Consider the following 27,546-nt stretch of genomic DNA (forward strand, 5'->3'; position numbering starts at 1 on the left):
CCTGTACACTATATAATATTTATTTATTATTTTTAACCTCTCAGAAATTTCTACCAATGAAACTTCTAGCAATTTACCTGCATCTGCCCTAAGCTTCTAGGATGTTTGTTTGCACAACAAAAGATTTTATTTTATTTTTTTTTAATCTGAATAGATACTCACATAGTCTATGAAAACCAGTATTTTTTCTAGTCTTCAAAAATCATAAGCACCTCATAATGCCAAAGTTCCTCTTCTAGTTTACTAACAAAAGACAGGAGACAACACAGAAAACATGAGTGGAGCTGAGAGGTGTTTCAGAGTCTCCCAAAGTTTATGTTGTAATTTTTTGCAGAATATAACAGAAATATCCCTCACTCCAAGACAAATACCTAAATTTTTATTGAAGTGAAATTCATGAAGTCACTGGACTGAATCCTAATTTCAGTTAAGACTTTATATGCCTAAAATGTTACACACAGTCTGGAAGAAGAACTGCAGAAGTTCACCTTTACATTTAATTTCTCAGTTCATAGGCAGAACTTCCAGGGACAAAATGCAGTACAGTGGTGATGCTGATGGTCACGAGAAATTAATATTTTCACTGCATATGTAAAAAAACATCTGCAACCCTAAATAAATTACCAAGAGTTGCACAGACATTTAGTGTGCACATCTGTACACATGTAGAGGAACCACTGGCACATCCAGGACTGCAAACTGAATCCCAAGAGATGAACTGGTCTTGCACAAATCATTGCCAACATCAGCTCACCTTTCTGATGCTGCAGAGAAAGGTAGAAGCAATGGTCCAGAATCTGGATCAACATGTCAAGCCACAGGTCCAGGAAATCTCTGTGAGCACTGGAAAATCCCTTGTGCCTTAGTCTTGTGGAAGAGCAGTAATATCATCTCACCTTCCAGGCAAGGTAGACAAACTGAACAGTGAAATGGTACCAGAGTGAGACGTCTGAAAAGTAACTAAGACTCACAAGTGATAAAAAATGGTAAGAAAAATATAGGATGGACAGATAAATATGCAAAAACAATCCACAGAAGAACTAGAGCCAGGCAAGAAGAAACAGATGGAAAATGCCATTCAGAGACTAGAAAAGGCATAAGTTCTCCTCAGAGAGGCAGACAAGAAATGCAGCCCTAAGACCTCCTTTAGAGAAAAAGTAGCAGAGAGGCAAACGAAAATAAGGTGTGTTAATCAAACCCAAAACAACACTAAAAACAGTCGAGCAAGTTAAAGATACAAAGTCCTCCTTTTTAACTTATTAATGGTTCCACAAAGTCTCCAAAACCGCAACCGAGATAGCCGCTTTTGCAGCATTGTCTGGAACATGTTTTTTTACAGTTTGAGAGCAAGGTGATTAAAAAAAACCCTACCTTTGTCACGCCTACTCTTGGACCACGCAAGAGAAGGCTGTTGGTAATACTGGGCTGCAAACAAAGTGCCAGTGAGTGACAAACAAAGCCCAGGTACAGCAGGCAGAGCAGAGCAGGGCAGCGTGTCCTGCTTTAAAGTGCTTTGTTGGGCTTTGCTGGTTGCCTTTGTGCATTGCAAAATTCTGAGTAATTGCAGTTGCTCTTTATTGTTCTAAAAAGAGTTAAGTTTGCACTTTTCAGGCATCAAGTGCTACAGAATAAATCTGACATGCAAGATCGCCAAATAATACAAAAATCAATCATTTTTAAGCACAAGATTGCAAGAGTTGTCATTGAAGGATCAAGTACTGCACTGCTCACAGTGTTCAGCTGGCTGCGTGTATCTCAAAGCATTCACCAAGTGGAAGTTGCTGTTTGGGTAGCAATTATTAGTCTCTTGGGTTTTAATCTAACCAGTAAGTAGAAAAAACATGATGTGATTTAGACAATCAACCATTTATGGGCAAGAACTACCCATTAAATGATATTTATAGCCATTCATTAATAATCCACAGGCTGAACTTTGTTCTCTAATTATATTGAGGATACTTACACAATCATGAATACAACTGTAGAAATCAGAATGATGCATGAAGAAGGAAAAATGCTAAATGCATCATATAAATTACTTAAAATACATAAATTGACTGTCATTAAGTATAGACCTATATTTAGCAGTTAAAACTACCATTCTTAACTTGTTTTGTACTTTTCTCTAATGAATCTCAAAATACTTTAAAATGTCTCACAACACTTGTGCACATTTCTCAGTTTTACAGGCTGAAGCTGGGACAAAAGACACAATTTCCTCAAACAAAACACAACAGCAAATCCAGGGAGGAACCCTGATGTCTTAATTTTCAATGCAGGAATTATTCCAGACTTCTCTCACTCAGTGCTGAAGACAGATGTTACAAAAATAATTTACACTGCTTCAGGTTTATTTTTCGGATTTCGGTGGAATGCTCTTTTATATTTTGTAAGTGAAATGAATACAATGTAATACTTGAAATAAATCCTGTCATTGAAATTATGCTTGGAGAAAAGAACTCTAACCTGTTATTTGCACGGGCAATGAACTCAAACATCAAAATAGCGAATTTCAGCAAAATAAATCAGAAGAGTTCAACCAGTTGATTTTTCTGTTTGAAAGATCAGTTTTGAACCTCTGACTTTCCTCAAAGTATGCAGAAGGAACACGTCTTCAAGATTATAGTCCATTATGGGTGTACAAATGCTTTAACTTTTAACAGAAGTTTAGGTACCCAAGTTATTAAAGACGCTGCAAAAACGCAATGTGTTGTTGAGAGATACTTGGTGGCTTCCTCACAATGCCTGACCGTGAGGAATACAGGTATGGAGCACAAGTCTCATTAGCCAGGCACCAAAAAAAAAAAAGGCGGCAAATAAATTTCACAATATTACAGATACCTTTAAATCATAGAATCATTTTGGTTGGAAGAGACCCTCAGGATCGGAGTTCAACCATAACCTAACTCTAGCACTAAATCTATAGCTTCTGCATGGGTTACTGGATACAAATGCACGGGAACAAGCATATAATTGCCCTGAGACAATGCAACTGCGACAACAGGAGCACACATGAGGAAGGAGTCAGGAGCTTATCCTGGCAGAAGTTCTGCAGAAACAAGCCCTGGGCAGCGAGCGCTGCCTGTCCACCCTTCAGCAACAGCATCCTACACCTCACTGCTAACCCAGACTGAATGCCAGGTCTACAACTTGAGCTTATTCCCCATTATAAAAGGCTTTTCGTGGTTAAAGGAGATATATAACCAGCGTGATGATCCGCAAGACAGCACGAATTCATGAAGACAGAATTACTGACTCAGGGCAAGAAAACATCTTTTGGAATTGCTACAAATCCTGATATTTTTCCTCAATAACTTTGCCAAGCAATAATAGAGAAAAAACAAACCACAGTCTGGTTTCTGGGTGGCTGAAGTGGTTATATCCCAGGCATAAAATACCAAACAAAACTATCTTTTAATAAAAAACTTTCCTTCAAAAGTAAAATTGATACTTTTTTCTGGTTTATGGATAATTTAGCTTGATTACTATAATTGTCAGAAAAATGCTGAAATATAACTCTCCTCTTCTTTAAACAAAGATTGTCTTACATGCTTGGGATCAATCCACCGACTCTTTTGCACTGGTGGAATAACATAGAGGATAAAGCTTTAAAGAGACCCAGAAATCTGCCTGTCCTGACCCACTAAGCAGTGCTGAAGGAGCACGATGCTCCCCATTATGGTTTAGTACAGACAAGCTAAAATGACCAAGAAGCCAGCAGCACCCAAATGTTTCTTTGATGTTCCTTGAAAATGCATACAAGATGCTGAGACAGAAAATACTGACACTTTTCAGTCTCGTGATGTTAACTTCAATACCTAAGTAGTTCTCATTAAAACACTGATAGCATTGAATGTGGTGCAGTGACAAATGCATAATCTATTGAAATTATAGCATCTAGTAAAAAGATAAACCATTTATGTTCCATCCTGAGTTTCTGGGCTTACAGTCCCTTTGTAACGAAAACCAAACTCTCTTTTACTTTCCAGAGTATTGGAGAAACTGGTTGCAGTTTTATCTTACTGCAAATCCTCCTCTATCGGTAATGAGTTATCGGCCTCTGTTCACTTAGAGCCTCCCAAGCCATTCTTTCCTGCACCAGAACGTTCTCCATCAGTTTCCTTTAGTGTTATTCTTCACACAATAGTCAAGTCAGAGAGTGACTATAAAGACTTGCTGCAAACATTTGAAAAATGAGAAAATTTCTTGGCTTTACTGCTATAGTCCTTCATAACATGTTAAAAATCCTTTGAGGGGGTTTCCTTGTTGCTTTTGTGCGTGTTTCCCAACTTCAAGGTCTATTTAAACTGTCGGGATAAACCTGGAATTTTGCAGCATATGTTCTGCCTACCTTCATTCATCTGTTCACTCCAACAGCTTCTCAGTTTCTGTCACTCATAGTACAATGTGTCACCTCTCTAAACACTTAAATAGCAACAGAAATACTATTAAAACACTAGCAAACCCTTGCTCAGCAATGCAATATTTAAGTGATACACCACATTTGTCATTCCTACAGTTGCATATTATGATTGTTTTGTTCAGAATGTTTCACACATACTGTAATTTATTAGGCTCTCTTCTAGTGAGTAATTTGTTCTAATTTGCTTGAAACATATAATACCTATTAGTTGTAGACTACACTTTTCTTTTGTTTTTTTCTGGCCCTCCAATGTTATTGTTTTACAAAGCTCAAGATAAAAAACTCCAGTCCCAGAAACTGGCAGAATTTACAACCTGTTAAGATTCCACATACAATCTTCTTATCAGCAGTTCATATTAGACACAGAAGAGATGAACTGTAATGTAATTTTCATTAAAAAACAAAACACACACAAAAATCCCAAACAAACAAAACCACACACAACAACAAAAACCAACCAAACCAACCAACCACAAAACACATACATGATCAAAAGCAAGAGACTGTAGCATGAGTAAACTGGTGAGACTGTTTTATGTCAAATGTGATGGAAACTTTGCTACAAGGGGTTCTCCAGTTTGGAGTATACATGACTTAATACAGATAGGACTATTTTCCACATAACACTCCTAAGGATAAAACAAGCTCCCTTCAGCTTGTCTGCATGTTGGTAGATGTCTGTTGTTAACAAAGGAGCCTTGCATGCTCTATTGTCTCTCCTGGAGTTTCAATTTTGTTCTTTTATTTCTTTATCAGTTCCTTTTATCTACAATGAAAGTCACACATCCTGAAAGCACAGTTCATTGTGCATATGAAGTACCTAGCTCTAACAGAACCATATATATATATATACACGCATAGATGTTTTCTAATTCCATTACAAGGAAAAAGATAAATCAAGGCATATATTATTTACCCTATTTGGAATTTTAAATCAAATGGCCCTAAACAACCCTTGGTTGACCAGTTCCACGTACCCCACTTTATATGCAAGACCTTCTCACAAAAGACAACGCTTTAAGTTTTGTCAGGTCCCAGATCTCTGACCCATCAATAAAGAGCACACTTGGGGTACACAAGGGACAAAACTTATCCCTGGAATGCCACTCCAGGGGCTGCCTTTTGTACATTACATAACCATTATTTAGCACTTGAAAGGAATGTGCATGTCAGAAAAGTTAAGAGCAGATTTCTGTTTTATATGTACATTAGCAAATCTTCAGAGGTTATCTGGCTAATTGAATACCATCATAATTCCCCTACACCGAGCCTGTGGAACAAACTGCCATTCAAACATGGAATGGAAACAGAGACTGCAACATGGCAAATGTAATACAAAGACTTTTAACAGCGATTGCCAGAGGAGCTCTCAAAATGAACAGACAGAACAACGTTGCTAATTCCTATTTAAGTTTGAAATATTTAACACACTGATCTTTTCCGAGTGCAGTTCAAAGAGCACAGTTCTCCTCTGAAGAGGCAACCAGGGACCAAGTTTCCATCATAGGACTGCAAGAGAACCAGAGCAGCTCTGCAGTAGCTTATAAAGATGGCGGGTTAGGCTGGTTACTGGCATACCTACTCCATCAGTTTAGTTCAATAACAAGTTTTAAAGAAAAACAAGCCAAAATAAGGAAACAGTGATGATCCCCTTCTCTGCAGATCAACAGGGCTCATCAATAGCTGATGTCAGAACAAGCTGAGGCCCAGGTCCCACCACATACAGCAGGCTGGATGAACCCATACATCTGCAAGTTGGATCTGTTTGGTTTCCCTGCACATGTCAGACAGTTTTCATGTCAAACAGATGCACATTTAAACTGATTATTGTCAAGTCTTTCTTCCTTTTGTGCTTTGTTCCCCTTGCCAAACAAACACGCTTATGTTCTATCTGTCCGATCACTGCATGTCAGCCGCAAAGAAAATGATATGGGTGCCAAGATTCAGGTCAACCAAACAGGTAAGTGCTACCAGCACATCTAGTACTGCGGTAAGGTCTGACCTAGCAGAGAGAAATTCCCTATGAACAGGTAACAGTATTATCCATAGAAATTAAAGGATGCATTAAGAAAGACCAGGAGAAAACAGGTGAATAACTAACCCTTAAGCCTTGCCAGCCTTTGCCAATATCCCTAAAGGCAATATTTCAGAAAACAGAAGCTTTGATTAAAAGTTTTATAACCAGATGTACCAATCCTATTAAGTTTTCCAGTGTCATGAAAATGCTCTGATCCCCGCTTTTACAGGAAAAAAACCTCTTACAGAGCTTGACTTGAGGTGCAAAGTATCCCATTTACTTCAACTGCCTTTAGACTGAGTCAAGTATAGGTCTTTATATTCTATATAAGATGCATGAAAATAAATTGAAAGTAATCTAATTTAATTAAATCTTTGCTTAATTGCATCCATTGGAGCTGAACTGCCCAATACAGCTCAAGTTTCCACAATCTTTTTAGGATAAAAGACATATAAAGGGATTTAAAACACTATGCTAAAAGCATAATGTTTATTCATTGAAAAGGCTTTGCTAACATTTATCTATAGGAGATAAGAACTTTAAAGTCTCATTGTCCTGGTTTTGTTAAAAACAAGTTTCTCTTTTAGTGATTTTGCCCATCAGCTAAAGCCTGCTTCTCTCTGTCCTCCTTTCTCTCCCGATCGCCTGTCCTTAGTGGGTAAAGAGGAGAGGGAGGGGCAAAAGGGGGAAGTGGGGGGAGAGGAAGTTAACAATACATCTGCCAGGGTTTTTGTTGTTACCCCACAATCTAAACCCTTGACACTCATTTACTTTGGTTTTGTTCTGAAGCTGCATAGAATTAAAATGACATCTAAACACTCAAGTGGATCTCAACTATGCAATGAATCCCACTCATCTTCCTCTTGTGAAAGAGGATTTATGGGCCTTAGTCTCCTAAAAATTTCTTGAGTTTGTTATGGCAACATATACGGTGTATACTGTAACATACACTGTGACGTACACTGTGATCATGGTGCAGTGTGGCACATGGTGCACGATCTGTAGAGATTTTGGAACAAGAAGTTTGGGAGACAGCTGTCTGCCATCGCAGGGGACTAAATCAGGAGTGTATGCTCAAAGTCATCCTTTTGAATAACATCCTCAAATATTTACACAAAGACACTCAGCACACACGCGTACCAACATTTCAAATACACTGGTGAATGATCTACTCTCTACTCAATATTGTGTCTTCTGGAACACAAAATTCCAGCTGATAAAACTGTTTTCAGTAAAAGTATATATTGAAAATCAGCTCCAAAGACCAAAGAAGTTAGTGTGAGTTCAGTGAACTAAATGACCAAGACTCATCTTGCTGCTGTACTGTACATTAGATTTCATTATATGAATCCTGCAGGGTTTTGAGCATAAAGCAGTTATAGGTGGCTCTTGTGGGATAAGCCACTGTTTCCTCATCTTTTCCATCTATATTTGATGCTCATTTTTCAAGTAGCTACAGACTGAAACTATACAGCATATATCCGCACAGCATTTTTTATTTTAAGATGATGACTGAGATCTTTCCTTCAGTAATAGCATTGGCCTACCAGAAGAAAATGTAAATGGGATTAATCCTCATTTTACACAAAGAACAATTGCTAAAACACTACCTCTTTCTCCAGACATCCACAGGTCATAGCCACTAGACAACATGAGAACCATCGCAGTCTTGTCTCCTCTCAGAGCAAGCATAACAAAGAAAACTGCTGGGAATTCTACTAGTTCTGTTTCCAGTTTATCAACTGGCCACATGCAAGTCGCTTTTTCTACATCTCAGTTATTTCAGTTGCAAAAAATGGCTTAATGAAACCCACATCTATATGGTACCCCAACTGCAACCCCAACCTGAACTCCTAGTTGCACTCCACATACCACTTCTCTTCACCAAGAACACTCCTTTCTGTCTGCAAAAAATAAGTATCAAGGTTATTGCTATATTAAATTCTTCTGCAAAGTTTCACTAGGGCATACAGATCCGACATTCAAATACCTGGTGGACAGCTTCAGAGTGGACTTTTTAAACAGGACTAGATTATTTCCTTCTTATTACTTCATGGTAAAGCTTTTATCACCACACGCTAATCAACAGGAAAACATAGCTCCTGTTCTTGAGCATGTTAATGTACAAAAAGTACTGATTTCATAAAACTATTCTTTTAATTATGTACTTGAAAAACTACATAGATCCATGAAAATTAAATAGATCTAATGAAGTGGAATGGAGTGCTAAGTTTAATTAAACAAATTAGAAAATCTGCAGAAAATATATTAAGTGATCTTTTGAAATGGAAATGGTATACTTGGTTCTACACTTCACATTAAGATTACAGCTGAGCAGGTAAAACGCTCCCAAATGCACCTTGGCAAATCCTGCAGGGCAAACACATCTACACGCAATTCCTTATAAATATTTGCTTAGGTGAAAAAAAATGGTTTGTCTGCACTTTGTTTTTACTTTTAACAAACATCCTAGGAAAGGTGCCTTCTCAACACACTATTTCCTGCAAACAATGAATTTTTACTGAACCTGAGAGAGGAAAACTTAAAATAATCAATCTCAGCACCTGTATATCTCTTGAAAACCTGAGTACAAGTACTGTGCTTACCCAAATACAAAGCTGAGCAGCACCAGGCAGGTGACCTGCCACATCTCTCCAGCATTGCCCCAACACTTTCATTCATAGGATATTTCTCCTAAACCACCTGCAACCAAGAAAGCTTGCAGAAATTGTCTGGTGAGTGATTCTGAACACACATACTCAGAAAAATCATCAGCTACTACAAAATCTGAACGAGGCTAGAAATGAGTGTATTTAGGAAGTTATTGTTTTGAAGTACTTCTTCTCTTTCCAATTTTGCTTCAGCAATCTGAGTTTCCACAGACAGTCCTCCCGAAGGTTATCAGACAGAGTGACCTACCCAGCTCCAGATGGGTACAAATATGTCTTCTGCAGTGTTTCTAAGGAGCCCTGGAGGTTTATGGCAACTGGTTTGTCTTGTTAAACCTTTAATTAAACATAACCTTTTTTCATGAGGTATAGATTGCTTATCTACCCACCACGTTTGCTGACGCTGCAGAGGACAGCCCCTCAGCAAAACATCAGCGCTTCGGGAAGGATCATCCCCGACCCTTTCTGGTTCTCAGGGAAGAATCTGTCACCTTGCTTCTCTTGCGTCCTTTGGGATGGCAATGGTGAGCCTGGAGCCAGGGGCTGCTCTGCCTGAGGCTTCTCTTACCACAAGCTAAACACCTGCAACGCCAACCTGAGTGTTACTCACTCCCAGCTGTCCCTCAGCGTGGCGGGAACACCTCGCTCTTCAACAGCCACATTTTGTTCCTTTGAAAGTCATGCTTGGAAGATGTGAAACACGTGTTCGACATTCAGCCTGATTTAAATAAACAGGACTCAAAGGGTCTGTTTCAAGATGGGAGTCACGATTCAGCTGTCGCTGCCCTGGCAGGGCACAGGGTGTGCTTAGCGCAGGAAATGGCAGCAGGTGGGACAGCCTGTTTTGGCGCCTTTTCCTCACAAATGACTGAAAACTGCCTGTGCGGGAATGCCCGGCTGTTCAGAAATACCAACCGGCTCCAGCTGAGGTGACTTCAGCCCAACACTGACAAGCAGCCTAAGGTGAGGTGAAATCCCAGCACACATTGCCTCATTCCCGATTTTAAGAAATCAAAACTAACTAAAAACCCCCAAAATAAGGCACAGAAAATGCTGCCCAAGGTCTCCAATTGTGATTATTTCTTCTCCCCCACCACTCCCAATTGCAACTAGTTTAGAACAAGAGAAAAAAAAAGGACCTTGCCATAAAACCTAATGCCTGAGAAGCTTTCAAAGAGACTTAAAATAAGCATTTGTCTCTCTTCATAATGACTTGAGCTGAGAAGTCACAGAAAGGTCATATCACAAAGGGGGTGGCTCCTGAGGCTAAGGGAAGCCTTTATTACTTTAACTAACCTCCTTGAGGGCAATTTCACATCCATAATACAAACTATTCAAACAATGTGCAAGGAAAGTAGGTAAATGATCACCTTGTATGTGCTCAGATTTTGATTAGACATTTTATTTTACTCTGAAGTCTGGCAGAGCTAAATCATTAATCCAATATTTTTAATGTGTTTTGTTATATCAAAGTTTGGGGGTTTTTTTTGTCAGTGCAGCTGAATGGCATGGTAATTAATAATAATCCTAATGATCAGAGCCTGCAAAATAAATTATTACTGAATAAGCAGAATTAAATTTCTATATAGTCCTTTTATATCTGAAGGTAATGCTTGCATGTCTCTTTAAAGTGTTATATTTAATAGATAAAATTTGACTGGAATGTGGCCACCTTTTAGATACATTGTGCAGAATTTTGAATGATTTGTAGTATAGAGCGTGTATTACAAATGCACAGAATTTCTGAAACGGTGTCATTTTGTACCATCATCTTCCTGTTAGCAAGAAATCTTGCAGATTCCTTCAATTAATAAAATCAGGCCCTCTGCTTCGCATTGTTTTCTTTGTAGAGTGCTATATACCTTCTTAGTTTTTGGCTTACAAGAGTCATATTATCTGCTTCATATGCAACCTTACCCTAACCATGACATAGCAGAGTCAAAGTTGAGAGGAATAACCACGTTCACTGGTTTTGCCCCAGTAGCTGCCAGGTTTAATAAAAGCAGATACAAATTAGGATAATATCTCCTCTGTACACAGTCCATCCCATCCAAGAACTACAAGCCCCTTCTAAAGATGGTTTATTATGGTATTTTTACCTCTACTTGGATAAGAGGAAATGGAGGAAGAGAACCAAATACCATCAATATTTAAAAATAGTTAGGTTGATACAAATAGCCAATCCAGCTCCCACCCAGTGATCTAAAAGAAGAAAATGCCCTCTGATTTTCAGTACATGGCAAGAGCCCAGCTGTCCAGCCACGTATCTACAAGCTTGAGTACGCTGGGATATGAGGTATACTGCAGATGGTCTTCATGGGTTTTCTTACAAGAAATACCAGCAAATTTTTCCTGTTTCATACTCTGTGAACCCCTAAGGCAGTCGGTACCCAGTGAAAGGACCTTTTTGTCAAACACGATGGAAAGAGAGGCATTCTGAAAAAGAACCCAAACTAATAATAAAATGCAAAACCAAAACCAACAAACAAAAACCCACCAAAAAAAAAAATTCCACAAAAAAAACCCCGCCCCACACAACACAGGAACACCACACCACAGGGAGAGAAGGGTAGGAAATAGCCTAAATTATTCAGAGATTAATATCATTAGCCAAGAGAAAGATGCTTGAGCCAGAATCACTATGTTAGAAGAGGTTAATAAAAAATGGTGGAGAAAAACAATTGATTTTTTTAGGGAGCACTAATGAAGAGGAAAACTCTGGGATCAACCATTCAGGAAAAAGACACAGCTAGTCTGACACCAGGACAGAGGTATCCTTTACCTGCCGGCCCTGGAAGATTCCACTCAGTAAAACACATGTCGAGGAGACAAGGAAATTCTGAGCTTCCTTACAGACACTTTTCTCACCAGGCTACAAGGGTTTCAACTTTCAACTTAGGGTTTCTATTTCACTTTTTACTTAGAGCAACATCAACTACACATTTACTTCAGCAACACAAAATGAAAGACATTCTCAAAGGACTCCAAAAGGAAGGGCTTTAAGAACAAAACCCCTAAATACAGGAATATCGCTAGGTTTGCAATGAAATTAAAAGACTTGACATCACTGCTGTGCCACCTTTACTGTTTTGAAAGGCTCTGAAGAGATTTTCTTCTTGGGAAGATCAAATAGAAAATAGGGTCCAAGGACTTGGTCAGTATTCTTTAGTGCCTGCCAAAGCCTCATTCCAGCTCTACTTTTGAAGTCACTAACCTGAGTGCTTACAACACTCAAGTGCAGCACAGATTTATAATATGCTTTTATTTAAAGAGAAGAAATAGCCTACAGTACCAGGCGTGAGATGATATATATCCTGTCTGTTCCGAATAAACTGCTGTAGCAGACATTAAAAAGGAAAGGTGAGTTTTAAGAACACAGCTTTAGAAAAAACACTCCACCAGCTAAACCTATTTCATCCCCACTTATATCTTATTTTTAAGAAGGGAAGACAGAATGAATGAAATTGAAAGCTACATATTAAGTCCTTAGAATTCTCACAGAAGTTTATTGAGCAAAACTCCTAAGAAGCTGCTTGGTTTTTTATCCACAGAAACCTATTTATAGGAGCTGAATTCTAATAAACACAGATTGCAGTGCAAAGAAAAAAAGGTCAGCAGTGTATGCTCAAAGCTTTATTGATGTCTTGTCAATCAATCCTTTATTTTGTTGTTTAAATTTTTTTTAAAGAAAAAAAATGCGTGTAAGCACTTTTTCTCCTAATAGTGGATTTATTGAGCATTTCAACAAATCAGATCATAGATACAATAAGCAATGATGGCCGATTATCAACTTTGTGTTTTCAGGTCAGGTTGTAAATTGACCCTGCGTCGCTTCGCTTCTTTCTGGGGAATAGCTAAGACCTTTTTCAAATACAATAATTTCCAATAAACCTTTTTTTCCATGCATTCAACATTCTAGAACAGCAAGCTTAGTGGAGAAAAAAGCAACTCCGCTGGACAAATATATTTATTGTCTCCTTGTAAACTAGTTAAAATAAGAAAGCTGACTCTTAAATCTAAGAGTGGTGAATCCAAGGGGCGTAAAACGGTAGAGAACAGCCTTTAAAACCATAGCATTTTCCTCCTAATAGCTGATATGAGTTCTGTAGCACCCAGTTACCTCAGAGCTGCCAAGCCCCCCTGACTCTGGGTAAGTGGCCACCCCTTCTTCCCAAGGCAAACCAGCCAACCTGTTCCATCTGACTCCAGTCCTTGCTCAAAATTTTGTTTCCCCAACTTTTCCAACATCCCTTTTGGTTTTGTAATTTTGGGAGCCATTGGTAAGCGCCTGCAATGGCAATTAAGACAGGACTGCCCATGGCATTACTCTTATTTGTCACCTATTCCTCTAGTGACTTCACCATTCTCTTTACTTTTTTTTAATCTGTAGCTTCACATTGAGGAGAAGACGACACTGAGGTGTCTAACGTGATAGTAGATTCCCTTGCCTGAGTTGACACTTAATTTAGCAGAGTCCAAAGTACACCGATAGACTATTTTCATCCCTCAAGTGCACATTACTTTGCATTCACTTGCCATCACATTGTCTGTTCTTTAGCGAGGTCTTTTGTTCTTGTAAGTCCTTTCTTCCTAACATAAAAAATAAGAACATGCAGACAGAAGAAAGCATGGGCATTGTCAGAGCCCCTCAGAAGCCCAGAGATGGAAAATACACCTTACTCCATGAGAAAAATTCACTCCACAAAATCCTCCACAAATTATATAATACTTACACCTGCAATTCTGTTGATCTCTTTCCCCGTCTTTTCCATAATTCAGTGTACTTACACAGTCTGAGATGTAATCTTGATATTCTGGTTGTTGACCTTCTGCTGTATGGCAGCAGCCCTAAGCAAGCCTGTAGAGGGGAATCATGCCACTATATTTTGATGGTAAAAAAATACACTGCATTTTAAAGCATTATCATTTTTACTATTGCAAGTTTAGAATGCACTGGAGGCAGCACCAGGAGTGTGACTCAGACTGAATAACCATGGCAGTTAAATCACTTCTGAAGGAGTGAAGGCGGATGAGGTCACAGAAACGCTCTTCAATTGTTGTCACAAAAATAATGAAGTTACCTTCCAGAGATGGAAATGTATCACACAGAGCAGTGGGTGTTGGTAGACCAACCAACAACAGTTTGGAGCTACTGTACAGTTTGACGCCACATACATCTTTACATTACAAGCATTTGTCTTTCCTTCGCAGTGCCTTACAAGACAGTGCCATTTTACAAGTGGTTGTGGTTGGCATTAAAAAGTATCAATGTCAGTACATACAGCTGGGGTTTTTTTGCTTTATTTCATAGGAGATGTGACTAGCTAATGTAGGTTAATGAGAGTTAGCTAAATAAAACTTTTTGGAAGGTCAAATCCAAACTGAGTGCGATCTCTAACAAACATTTCCTAAGCAGCTTTTAATTTCTGTAAATGTGTTTATAATTTACAGATCTTTTCTGACCAATTAAAATTAGTCTAAAAGTATTTCTGGAAAGCATTGTTTTGTAGTCCATTTTCACATTTTGCCATTGATGGCATTTGGTTAGTTACTGAATACACTTTCAGCTGTCTGACTGGATAGCACATTATTATCACTTTTTACACAGAAGTGAAGTAGAACAATAAATAATGTAAATGGACTTCACATTCAAAGTTTTATTAAACTTTCACAACATTTTGACGTATACCAGTGGCCACATCAAAATTCACAACAACAGATAATCAGATCCTACAATAAGCAATAAATCAAATTTGAGTCTCGCCCCCATAAATGACTTGAGGAATCTGGTTTTTATTATTCAGACAGCTCTGATTCTGTCTCTCATCATGGAACAAAAAGCTCTGTCCAGGCAGGAGTCCCTCTGGGACCGATCTTGGTGTTGTTCTTTTTTAGATAGTTCATCTGATTAAAATAAAAGGGGAATCTTGCCTTAACAAGATGTTTAGAAAGTTTTTGAAGGAAAATGTCTCTGGATTTATAAACTGGGACTGGAGCTATTCCAGTGCACCTCAGCACAGTTCATCTCTCAGATGCAGGTGAATGTTTCCCTCACAAGCAAATAACAAGATAAAAGGCTTCCTCAAGGAACCATTGTCCCTCTTCACTTTCTTTGTCTATGTTCCTGTTATTTTGGGGAAAATTACATTGCTGGATCAAAAACATACTTTTAAAATATTCCTTTAGGATTTAGAACATCAAGGCTTTCATTCGGTGAAGCAACTTATATACTTCTAGGGTGTACAGAATTAAGATTATCCTTTTAAGTAAATCAGTATTGATCCAGAATGAAAAGAAAACAGCAGCTCCAAGAACAGCAACATCTCTCCCCTTTGAATCATTCACACCGAAATCCTGACTGCACAGAAGTCAATGGCAGAAGTCCAAGTGACACCAGGGTATAAAATTCACCATTCACACCTTATTTGAGCTGCTCTGCACTTGGGTAGGAGAGAGCTATTAAGAATGATTGAATCTCAGGTTTCTGTCCTTCTGTATTTAGTTTAACAGTATGCATGAAATATAGAAATATTCACTTGCTCCAGAAACTTTACAAAAGGAAGTTTTATTTTCTTTTGCCCACATCACCCACTCAAGCAGGGTTTGCGGGAGCAGGGTACCCAGGACCAGCTTTCAATATCTCCAAGGATGGAAGCTCCACAAACTTCCCCATGCAACCTGTTCCAGCGTTCAACCAGCCTCAGGTGAAAAAGGTTGTGTTTGGGTCTTTTTTTCTTTTGGTTGAATAGAATTTCTTATATTTAAGTTTGTGCCCATTGCCTCTTGTCCCATCACTGGGCAACACCGAGACGAGCTGCCTCCGCCTTCTTTCCCGCCCCATCAGATATCTGCACACACATTGATAAGGTGCCCCTGAGCCCTCTCTTCTCCAGGCTGACCCTCCTTAGCCACCCCTCCAATGCCTCAATCATCTCCATGGCCCTTTGCTCAACGTCCAGTGTGCCCATGTCAGCCTGACAACTGGGGAGCCCAGAACAAGCTCTGAATAATTTTATGTTCTATGTCATAAAAACTGGGAAACGCAGATACACAAGTATCTGTAAGTGAATTAACCACACAGTTTGTTGTTGTTATTCTTGCGTGCTTTATCTAGGCCTTCTGACCAAAAAAAACAAAAAAAAAAAAAAAAAAAGATACTATGCAACAGAGAAATTATATGAATACAAAAATATTCTTTGCCTGTGATAAAATATTTACTTGTCTCTGCCAACACAGCCATTACTATATCTATCCTTCCTTTGAGGTAAGGAATACTAATATCCACATTGGACACATGGAAAACAGAAGGACATGGTGACCTACCTAGTACCGCACTGGAAGCATGCGGAAGACGAGGAATGTCTGAGCACGAGGCTAAATGTTTTACGGCAGATGTGTGAGATATAAAGTAAAAGACTTAAATTATTAATGGAGAAAACTTACAGTGCTGCAGGGTTCATAGGAAAGGATTTCCTAGAGCGCATGTTCTGGTTTCCCAGCATTTCACAAAGCTTCCATGAAAGCATACAGAACTTTTCTCCCCCTGTATTTTCATTAGGATACTGTCTGGTCTCAGGTTCGGGAGGAAAAAAAAAACAAACCAACATTTAAAATCTATTCAAGACCTATTGTTTTCTTCTGTGTTGTCAGTTAGTTTAGGTACTTTCCTGCATGTCTCCAACCATTATATATCCTAGACAGAAACCATAAGCCCTCAGCTTTTATTTTGCTATGCTAGAACATGCAAAATCTTTTTGCTTCTTCTCATTAAACAGGCTTTTCTCTTTGCCTTCACAATCCTTACGACCCTTCTCTACATCTGTTCTGGTTTTACTGAACATTCCTGTCCATGGCTGACCAACACGACACAAGATTTCTGAGGTTGCACCACAGCCTCTATAATAGCACTAGCATTTCCTCTCAAAATCCCACTCCTCATGCATCTGAAGGTTGCATCGCCTTTTTCACCGCTGCATCATTTCTTAAAACAATTCTCTTTATAACTCACGATACAGAGAAATAGAAGTATGGAATCACTATAATTGAAATATGCTTGGGTTTTAAGGAATTTCTTTGAAGGAGAGAGCAGTGTACATATTTCATAGATTAACCGAGAAGTCTTTTTCAACTGAGAAGCATATGGAGATGTGAGAAAAGAAATGGAAAAGGAAAATGGGTGTGTGTTGCATGCAAGCAAAGCAGAAGATGAGAGCACAGCATAACGATCTCTCTGCCCCACACAGACAGCGGCTTGCCTGGCTCTCCTAATTTCTAAACAAAAAGGGACAGTTATGAGAGCGCTTTTTTTAGACGGTTTACTCTGTGAAAGCGGTAGACACCGATAAAGCAAAACCCTCAAGTCTACCTGTTTGAATAACAATCATGCAGCAATAAGGGTCTGAATGAACAGGTTCTTCATCCTTTTGGCTCAGTATTTGAAAGAACTACACAGCTTTTAAGAGCAGACCACACTGTCATCAGAACTACATCATCGTCAGGGGAAATAAATAGAAAAACTGCACTGTTTTGTTACTTTCATCTATCATAAAAATTGAGATAGTACCCCTCCAATGTATATTCTAAATGTAAAAAGCAGCTTTTCATACAGCTGCCACTGTCACAGAGCTGATAAAAACTAGACTCTGAATTCTTTCATAAATTTAGGATTGCCTTTCCTTTTATTCTCCCTTCTAAATAAACACAAGGAATATCCTGTGGCAAAGGATCACCATAAACCATATATACTTTCCTTTGAAACTAAAATCAACATATTAACTTCTACAATACTAAAATATGAAGTGCTCTTTATATTGTATATGTATTAAACATACATCAGTAAACACAAAATTATACATTCTACATTCCTGAAGTGAAATTAGAAAGCAGACAATTCACTTTTACTTTTTTATGTAAAGATTTCAGCAGCATAGGCACGTTTCTATGAACATCTTTCAGCTTAACTGTTTGATTTCCATGTGAAAAAAAGGTTGTATTGAATTTTTTTAAGCTCTAACGAATGTCAACTGGCTTTTTCATAGGGAAAACCTAGAAATCCTTAGTCAGTCAAAACCCTCATTGATTGCATCCTCTGATGTTTAAAATTATTCATCACTACTGTATTCCCAGAAAGGAAGATAATGTTGAAACATGAACAAATACATCATGATTAATCAGGCATATTTATTTTTTTGTTTTACACAGTATTTCTTTTTCTTACACAGACTGTATTCTGAAGAGTCACCACTGGATGAAGGTATCTTGCTACCCTAATCAAGAACTTCAATCATCTTGCTATATCGAGCTTTCAGGTCAAGGAGAGACAAGGCCATGTAAATGTAAGTGATTCTTAATGAGTTCTTTACCCATAGTTTTCTTAAGGCACAAATAACCATAAAATGACTCATACTATTGATTTGGAACCCAGCATGTGACTTGAGTTATTTCCAAACCCTGAAGAACAATAGTGAGGAGACAGAACAGCTTTAGTCAGGGCGGTAATTATTGCCAGAGTTAATTATCTTCAATAGCCACTGTCAAGTAGCGAGCAAAGGTGTAGGAACAATTGCAGGTGACCCAAGAACACACTTCTGCCCCTAAAATCCCACTATCACCTGAACCATGGGAGTGTAACTCTCCTGGTGCCAGCAGACCATATTCTGGCAAATTTGAGGTCAGCAGATTAGAACTTGTTCCTATGGGTCAGGTAAGTGGTTGTCTGTCCAGTGCCACGTGGGGCCAGCACTGGCTACGTGGGTGAGAACCCCATGCATTATGGAAAAACTTGCGTACAAGGAAAATTCTTTTACACCTAACCAGATAGAAACTGCATTTTCTAGACAGAGTCTTACATTACTTCTAAATTTCCAGGTATTATTTTACATCTTTTCTCTTTCTGTATATGCTCATTTCTGGCTGAATGTGAATTTCATAAAAAGACATCTTTTTCACCAAATAAAAACCCACAACTGTAACACATAATTGGTTGTTTTTTGACAGGAACACATAGTCTTATAAATAAATATATACAAACACAATTATTTTGACAGAACCTCGACAGGGTTACTTATTTCTGAGCTCCATTAACTAACTTATTTAATGTCTAATTCTATTTCTATTCTGTCTCTTGCTTTCCCCTAAATCTTATGACAATGAGTTTTATAGGTTATGCAATTTCTGAACAGTTCCTAAAAACATGAATCAAATTACTTTTCCTTCACTTATGACTTCAAGTTGCATTATCTGAACTTCCTAACATTTTGTCCTTTGATTCTTTCTCCATTTGAATTAGAGAACATAACAAAAATAATGCAAATCATCTATATTGCTAATAGGTCTATACATCTGTGATCTCTCCTTTGCAATACATACATAATATATGACAATACCAAACCTTGCTATGCATGCTGCTTCCCACCCCTCCCCGCCCCCCCTCCAAAACACGTACTAATTACTACAGCAAAATTGAATTTGCCTGTGCATATGTTAAGGTAAACCATGCAGTTAGTAAGGAATGAAGCACTAAGAATCTGTGCAACCAAGAAGGAAATACATATTTGAAATCATGATCAGGATTTTAATTACTTAAGGAAATATTTTAGTTATTTTCTACTTTACGATTCAATAATTCTAAAGGATACTAAGCTTCTTTCCATGCTTAATTAGGGGCTTGAGTTCACTGAAAACCTCCTGAAACACCATAATCTATGGCAGTAAAGTATCTACTTAAACTGTTTTCTAGGATGTCATAGCATCTTTGGCAGAAAGTTGTTATTACTTGAAAACTTTATGACATGCAGCAGAAAATTATTGTATTCTTGTATTACAACTTTGTTAACAGGTAAATTGCTTAAATCAACACAAAAGACTCGGGAACAATTTACAGTGTACCATAAAAATTGATGAATGTGCCAGAAACACCATTTAGACGAGAAAAGGCATTAAATGTGAAAGAAGAAATTTTAAATTAATAAAGTCCTAAAACTGGAAAGTAACTGTATCAGTTCTGACCAAATGATTCAAATATTCCCCCATCAGCATAACTAGTTTGGTGTTTAATTCCCAAGAAAACCTGCTGTAAAAAGGAAACCGCAGAGAATTTTCTTGTCAATGCACAGTCAATAGCAAAAAGAGTAACCATCAAAAAGCACCAGTTGCAGCTGGGGGAAAAGCAAAAGACATGACAAGTCAGTGTAAATGCATGGGAGGGACTGTTTGTAAAATTACTATGCAAGTAGCTAAGATTGTATCAGGATTTCCCTTATAAAACTCCATTTTTAAAGAATTTATATTACTTGACTGTGAAAATACATTTCTAGGCAGAAACAAGAGCACACTGTGCATGACCAAATTTTTAAATTAAAACTGGCTTCCAAAATTGCTCCAGCAATTTTCTGCACACAATTGTTTCCACGTGAAAAGATCCACATTTAGTCATGAAAACAGCATACTTTTTCTTAAAAAAAAAAGAGGGGGGGGGGGAAATAACTACCAACTCAGCATTCACCCATAGGTAGTATTATGAACTTTCATTATTTACAGTTGCAGATACACACACTAATACCAATACTCCAAATAAGAACAACATTAGAAAGCGTGTTGGTAGATTTGCCCCCACATTTGCATATAAATACATGGCAAGTTTGAAAGTGCAGTTTTTGGACTAAGTTTTAAATCAAGCAAAGGACTATTTAATAGAATCTCAAACCAGAAACCATTTTCTTCCCTAACACACAGTTGTGTCCCTTGGTAAATATGCCAAAAGAAGCAGCAAAATGATGAGGCTTTAGGTTTTTAATATATTTTTCAAATATTCATTTTTATTTCCTAAGCGAATAGTGTGAGCTAAATCATATCAGCTGACTCTCCATCTCTAAATTCATTGTTTTGTCCTTACATTCCCAGCTATTCTACTTTTTTAAACAGCTTGTTTTTTGGAAGACAGAATCAATGTTACAAACCATCACGTGTGCATTAATGAAGACAATGTAATTACAAAAAATGTCATCACTTTTAAGCAAGACAAACAGTTCCTTTAATCCAAGATCTCACAGCAATTATCTATATTTTGTTAAGCCAAAGCATCTTTTTTAAAAGCAGCATGACATTAAGAATTCGTGTCAATAAATTGCAAAGCAAAACAGAGTGAAGTTTCTAAAGTGTTTGTAGTTTCAAGAGGGAAAACACACGCACCACGTGGCAAGTGTTTTTTATTCCCCTAAATCCTCAGTCTCTGCGCAACACAGGTAAACAGAAAAATGGGAAGCACCAGATCAGTTTCTGATCTTGCTCAGCAATACATCTCTAACAGTGACAGGATGAGACTCTCTGGAATTAAATGCAAGATATCTCAATATAGGAAATTACATCTTCCCCTAAGAAGAGTTTCTACAACTGCTTAAACATATATGTTTGTGCGTATATGTACATGTATACACATACAACTAATTTTAAAAATTATTCATTTATTAACTGATTTGTTCTAGCATGCGCATCCTCGTTTAAATATTTACATGAAGGCAGTTTCTGCACCACCCTCCCACTGAGCCTGGAAGAAAGAACCCGATTTTTCCTTTTTTGGAGTTTGGACCCCAGTTAAGCTACTCTGCTCGCACGTGGCTTGAGCGCAATCTACAGATGCAGAACCCCTGCGCTCTTAATAAAGATTCAGGTTTAGTTTAGAGAGGTGGAGACCTCCTACGTTATTGCACACCATGTGGCACATGAAACAACTCAGACTCATAGCACTGAGGGCTGTAGGCACGCAGAGGAAAAGGCAAAGCTGGCCAAGGACTGATTACCATGCAAAGCTATTTGCTATTTGGAAGTGAAACAGGGCTCATTACTAAAAGCCTGTAAGCAATACTAGTTCACTGTGCCATTTACAAAGTTTGAAATTCACGTTTTTGGAGGTATTTTCTGTCATTGCTTGAAACTGTGAGTAAATAGTCCTCATGTCTCACAACAACCGAGCTGACTATGCCACTGCAGCTACCAACCATTTCTATCTGCACATATTTACTAATATGACAGTTTAAATTATACTACAACACTATTACAAAGTTAGAAAATCAGATGCTCAAGTCTTTTCCCCCCTAAACAGCTTAGGAAGATGGTCTGTATTCCAGATTCAAAATCAAAACCCATATCCACCATGCCTTATTCCTTTCCACTAATTGTTTTGAGGTGATAAGCATTATTTTTGCCTCAGCTTTTGCCTTTTAACTATACCTAAGTTTACAAACCTGAGAACAAGGCTGCTTCCCAAGGGACTATTCCCTAAGACCTTCTAGTAATAAAACTTTAAGACATGGGATGAAACACCATATGTACAGCAACATTAGAGTCCTTTTGAATGGTATCACCAGGATTTTTTTAAATGCAATTATCTTCCTGCTGTTTCCAAACAAGGTAGGAACCAAAGCGAAAAAGAAAAATGCAGTCTCTCTGCCTTTCCAGAATAATCCCCTACATGGCTTGTTAATGGAAATATTTAATGATCTGCTATCCTAATATTGTCTAATGAAACACAACAAATCCTGTGAAGAGCAAGCAATGTCTATCACTCACCAGTTCATTGAGCACCACAGGTTTCCATACCTGGAGTCCTGCAAGCCACTCAAAAATGGGAAAGAAGCCTAAATAGGGCTACAACTGTTTGCTCCTCCTAGGACAAAGACCTTTTAGCTGGTTTAAAGAAGCCAAACTACTAATCGTTCATTAAAACTACTACAAGATTAGAAAGGGCTTGCAGCTGTGGCAGGAGAACACACCTGGCAGGCGTCACCTGAAACCACACACAGGCAGCTGTAGGAGCCCTTCGACAAGGAGCTGAACAGCCAGCCAGGCACGCACAACAGCCTGATGCCACTCAGCTGATTTAACCAGGTATTTTGTATTTGACCAGCTACGGACATGCAGATGAGCCACAAAATTATAGAGTATGTAAAGTGTGTGCACACAAAGCTCATTTTGCACATGAAGAACTGTGCATCGTGTTTTCCAGTGTGTCCTTCTCTGCCTTGTGGCCCAGCTGGTGGCAATGCAAGGTGAGGCCACTCCACATGGCCTGTAGGATGGAAGCAGATGAAATCGGGGCTTGGCCAGCATTTGTCAGTGGCAAACTAGAGCTCCTTCCACCCCCTGGCCCCAGGCTAGCTGGTCCTCACCACTGCTTCTGCAAGCTCTGGTGCTGTGGAGACTCCATGGGAGACGATCAGATGCTGCAAATTTTGTCTCTGATGCTCTTGGCTTCACCTGGAGCAGAAGTCAGGCAATTCAGAAACCCTAATCAGTTCTTAGCCAATGCATCCTTCATGGCCCCTCAGGCCCCCCAGACAGACTTAGTAGGGCACAGGAGGTGGGAGGGAGGAATTCTCCTTTTCAAGCTTGAAAAGGAAAATAATACCCCCAAATAAAAAATGAAGGTCCCCCACCATTCTCTGCAATATCTTAACTCAAGCAGTGTTTTCTCCAGAAGGGACTTCTCATACTCCGGTCTCAAGAAGAAAAGCCAGTACAAAGGACATACCTCCACAGAAGAAAAAACAAAATCAGCTGTGGGGCAACCAATACAAAGAGAAGTCACCTACACCATGAACTATATTGATTCTGCGCCCTCATCTCTCCAGCAGACCTTACTATTAATAAGGCTTATTGTCCAGCCAGATTCTGCATTAACAGAGAAATCCTTACTAGACATAACACCCAATTTAAAAGAACTCAAACCTTTACTTTGCTGAAAGGAGGCTGCAGTTGCTTATATAAGTCAGTGGCTGATTATCCACCTATTTTTAGCATCTGCAATAATATCAATGTACAGATCACATTGCAAGCAGACAGATGGCATCTTCATCTCCCAAACAACACTCAGAAGAGCAGGAGTTAAACAGTTTTAAAAACATTTTTTTCCTACAGCTTCCCTATGAACAGTGCTTCACAAGACTTCTTTCTAACCTAGCCATCTAGGGCTTAATGCAATCACTAAACAAACTGGGCTGCTTTCAGGTTTTTTTTCATATGACAAAATGTTTAAGCATTTGGAACCAAAGTTTCACAACTGTGCTTTCTAAGCTGACAACAATGGACATATGTACAAGTCATTTAAGACTAATACAAAGAACAATAAAATTTTGTAGCCACAGATTAACTATCCACAGGAGGCAGGCTTGGCTGCCCTTGTAGCATGTTCCCTATTTCATACATACTGCTAGTTCTTCCAGCAAATGTTGTGGCTGATTCACTGCCTTAAAATCAGTGTTCTTTTCTTGACTTGGAGATGCCAATAAGGTGAAAATATTTTTGAGGAGTTTCTTATTATTCAAAACTCTGGCATACTTTTTATTTCTAGTGTGCAAATACTGGATTTTCTTCATGCTGTCTTATACTCAGCCCACACCATTTTTTTATTATTATTAAATAAAGTAACTGTGCTTAGGAAGCCAAATATTTATTTTTTGGCTGTACCAAGGTCATTCTTTTCAACACAGAGGTAATGCTGTGGTTCGGCAAGCAATTGCATTGGGCTCAGAGTAACAGAAGCCAGTTTCTGAGCCACAGTATTTTGCTGGGTGCTCAGCTCACAGTGTGGGCCCGTAACACAGGCCATCTCTCTCATGGTACATATACTACATACTCATAGTGCTCAGTGGGACTGCTCCCATGTATAAATGTTTGCAAAACACTTCATGCTGTTTGTATTTAAGTACCACGTGGTAAGACTCAGCACATCCACAAGCACCTGAGCTCAACATACAAAACAGATCTGCTAATGCACGCACTGACCCAGAGGAACACGAAGCGGGTAGTGGCTTTGGCAGGTGTACCAAGCCCTCTCCTCAAAATTCCAACTTTTAGACTGAAAGAAGCAAACACCATCAAATTCTGTGCTTTTCATTAAAACCACAATGTTCTCAGTCCATTCATCCCCCTGGGTGGAGCACTAGAACTAGAGGTATAGGATACTATATGCTTCTTAATCCCGACTCATCACTGTTCCATCTAGTCCTCACCGCAATGTTACAAGGTGCTGAAGTACTGAAGAGATTCTTGCTTTCATGTAATATTCTGGGATGTCATGTGATGACATGATTTTGGAATAACACATCTCTCCCTAAATTCTGCCCTTCCTTAGTACAAACTCAGCCCGCAGGGCTACCACACCTTTAGTAGCTAAGTCTATAGGTATTTCCAATTAATAATGAAGTGTAAGAGTCAGAAATAATTGATCAACATTTTACTGGTTTAATCATACAAAGATATTGTATTTTCTAAGGTACTTCCACTACTAAAAATAGTTGTGAAAAATTCCTACTACATGTAAATTTAAATCTGCCCATTAAATTACTGTGAAAATTTAAACTTCCTCTGTAAGAAACACATGTAACTCAGTGTTTCAAAGACAATTCCTCAGCCTATAGGCCTCTTGCCTTAATTGCTGTTGGTATTTTTACAAACTTTCATCAACTCATTTTTTTTCCAGTGATGTCACTGTAATTATTTCTATTCAGCCTGGATGTTTTACATTATTTATCCTGTTAGATAGCTGTCTCAAATTTGAATTGTTTGGCCATTTTTGGAACTCAATCCCCCGTAAAATTTTTCTTTAAGGTGTTTCCCTGCCAGCCATCGCAGTATTGTTCTGAGGGCAGGTTGCAATCATTTAGCATTTCTATACCCTAGCAACTTCAGTGTTGTAACATCAGAACACCGGTTTCTCTGAGCAAATGCTCCATCACCTTTGCCTTGGCAGGTCAGCCCGCAATCACTGCTTCAGCAGAGGCACCGTGATTGAACACACCGACATCATTCTTGCACCAGAGTGTCTCTGCTAAGAGCCATAGATTCATTCATTGATCAAAATGAGTCCCCCAGTCAAAGTTCCAGGCAGCACTTTTACCTGTGCTTAATTTTAAGTCTCCAGGTACTTTCATACATTTAAAACTCCTGTGTCTTCCTGGACTGGAGTCCTTGCCAGACATAATGAAGTTTGAAAGACTTGCTCTAAAGAGGTAGTCTCAAAAAGCCTGCCCGTTTTCCTATGCATTCCAAGGGGTCAGTATCAGCATAACATGAAGTAACAAAGAAATTAATAGCTTTGTTTTGCTATTTTCATGCACCATCTAACAAATCATTATTACTGATAATTGCCAATAATAATTGACAGAAGCCTCTTCTTTATTGCCTTTATTGTTGGCCAATAATGTCTTTTTTTTTTTTTTTTTTTTAATAATTCTGGGTGAACAGGGCAGAACATGTTGGTAACATTTTGAAAACCGTCTTTTTCATCTGAAGTGACGAAGATCTTTCCCCCAGGGCACCCGCAGAAAACAGCAAAACTCTGTGCATAAGTTAATAACTAAGAGCAAAACAACTAAAACCTTGGGATTTACCAGTTTTTCTGATTGCGATTTTCTAGAGTCCCTGTTCATCAATACTTATTACTTGCCTTTTAGCTTCACAGTGTTTCCTTTTCACTTGGGATATGGTTTATTGCTTTGCAAATTGTATATTAATACTGCCTACCTACAAATACTTTAGGTATGATCCCAGCAGCAGTGCTGTATGCATTTTGATGAACACTTGAACTTTTAAAATTCAGTAGCATTTACTTTAACCAGAACTAAAAGACAAAGTTGAATTCCAAGTTTGGCAATCAATTTACATCTACTTAAAGAGAGACTGAAGTAGGGCAAAATACACTCCTAAGCAGAAGACTTGCATTAAGCTTGTGTTCCATTTAAAACCTCCAAAGAATAGACCTTATATGCTTGAAAAAGCTGGTCCTGACACATGCCATGAAGAGAAAATATTAGCTTTAGCTAGGGAAGAGCAAAACAAAATGTATTGAAGATACAAATGTCTGCCCTAGAAAATCTGGGTCTGTAACAACTCCTGAAAAAATCTGGCAGACTAGTTTATAAAACAAGCAGTTGTTCCGTCTTTGGATATTAGTACGACATCATGAGAAAATTAGAAGAGCTAAAGTATTCTCAGATGTTTGAAGTGATCACTCCCTAGTTGAGTGTTTGGAAAATCCAACATGTAAAATTTCCCATAAACAAAACGATTTTAAAAATGTCAATTCTGGGATGTTCTTGGCTGAGATTGCTGGAACAAATAGGAATAGGTTTATGAACATAAATAGCAAATGTGGATTGTCCTCAGGAATACTTGTGCTAATAAGCAAAAGAAAAAAAAAAGGAAAAAAGTAAAATAACAATGGAAACAGTGACAGAGCTGGGAAATCTGGATCTGGGGTTGCCTGTCCATTTTCACTCATCCTGTTACAACTCACTGTGGTAGAACATGTGGTATAAAACAGGACACCTGACACCTATCCCAGAACCCAACCACAGTTTCAATACTCCCAACCAAGTTGTACAAAAAAGTGTTTGAATGTCCCATCTTCTCACATAAACGACCCTGCTGACCTCACCCCA

This window comes from Nesoenas mayeri (assembly GCF_963082525.1).
Source record: "Nesoenas mayeri genome assembly, chromosome: 12".
In the NCBI taxonomy this organism is placed as follows: domain Eukaryota; kingdom Metazoa; phylum Chordata; class Aves; order Columbiformes; family Columbidae; genus Nesoenas; species Nesoenas mayeri.